This window comes from Rattus rattus, chromosome 18, assembly GCF_011064425.1.
Source record: "Rattus rattus isolate New Zealand chromosome 18, Rrattus_CSIRO_v1, whole genome shotgun sequence".
Classification (NCBI taxonomy): domain Eukaryota; kingdom Metazoa; phylum Chordata; class Mammalia; order Rodentia; family Muridae; genus Rattus; species Rattus rattus.
In genome coordinates this window covers 26,054,999-26,056,037 of record NC_046171.1, presented here as the reverse complement: position 1 = coordinate 26,056,037, position 1,039 = coordinate 26,054,999, and the positions used below count along the sequence as shown (strand labels likewise).

The window sequence follows — 1,039 nt, the reverse complement described above, 5'->3', positions numbered from 1 at the left end:
TCCAGACGGCCTCTGAGAACAGGCTCAAGGAGGGAAAGCTTCAGAAGAGGGCGGGGTCTAGAAGAGGGCGGGGTCTAGAAGAGGGCGGGGTCTAGAAGAGGGCGGGGTCTAGAAGAGGGCGGGGTCTAGAAGAGGGCGGGGTCTAGAGGGCGGGGCGGGGTCTAGAAGAGGGCGTGGCCTTCACAGAGGGAGTGGCTACATGGCATGTGACTGGATCTGTGGTTCTCAACCTTCTTAATGCTGCTAATGCTGCAACCTTCCTAATGCTTCCTAATGACCCTTTAATATGGTTCTTCCTGTTGTGGTGACCCCTAACTATAACATTATTTTCATTGCTGCTTCATAACTATAATTTTGCTACTATAATTTTTTCCCCGTAAATTAACCCGTTTATTGCAGGCCAGGCGAGTCTCAAATGGTAGGGCTTCTATTGGTCTCTCAGTTCCTTCAGTCTTCTGATGGCAGACTTCACTGCTACTGCAAAGGTGGTGTTGTAGGTCCAGGTCCCGCCGGCCACCGTTTTCACTCAGGAACCACAGTGCCAAATGCCAACGGCTCGTCTCTTAATCTTCGTCTTGCCACAGAAGGAGCAAGTGTACTTGGCGTGCTGGCTGGTTTCAATTTTCTTCACCATTTTCCGGAGGGAGGCAGCATAGCGGGTCCCGTATTTCCCAAAGATCCGGGCCTTCTTGGTGCGTTTAGCCATGTCACCGGAACCGAAGCCCAAGCCCGAAGAGGCTACTATAAATTTTAATGTAAAAATCTTACATACCGGATAGCTGATGTATGACCCCTATGAAAGTGTCAATCAACCTCTCGGCACTCTGAAGGGGTGAAGGGTCATGACCCACAGGTTGAGAACCTCTGACTCTGGAGCAACATGTAGAAGAGAACATGCTGTCTATACATGGTATATACAAGGCGTGTTTGTGGAAATGCTGCCTTCCCCTCCTGACATTAGCCCAGGCTTTTGGGTGGTTTTGTTTTGTTTCGTTGAAATGGAGTCTCACTCTGTGACCCTGGCTATCCTGGAACTCCC

General features: G+C 50.2%; 1 pseudogene; it reads right to left on the bottom strand.

The window, feature by feature from the left end:
* Nucleotides 1-427: 427 nt before the first annotated feature.
* LOC116887387 lies at nucleotides 428-706 on the bottom strand (annotated as a pseudogene).
* Nucleotides 707-1,039: the final 333 nt, after the last annotated feature.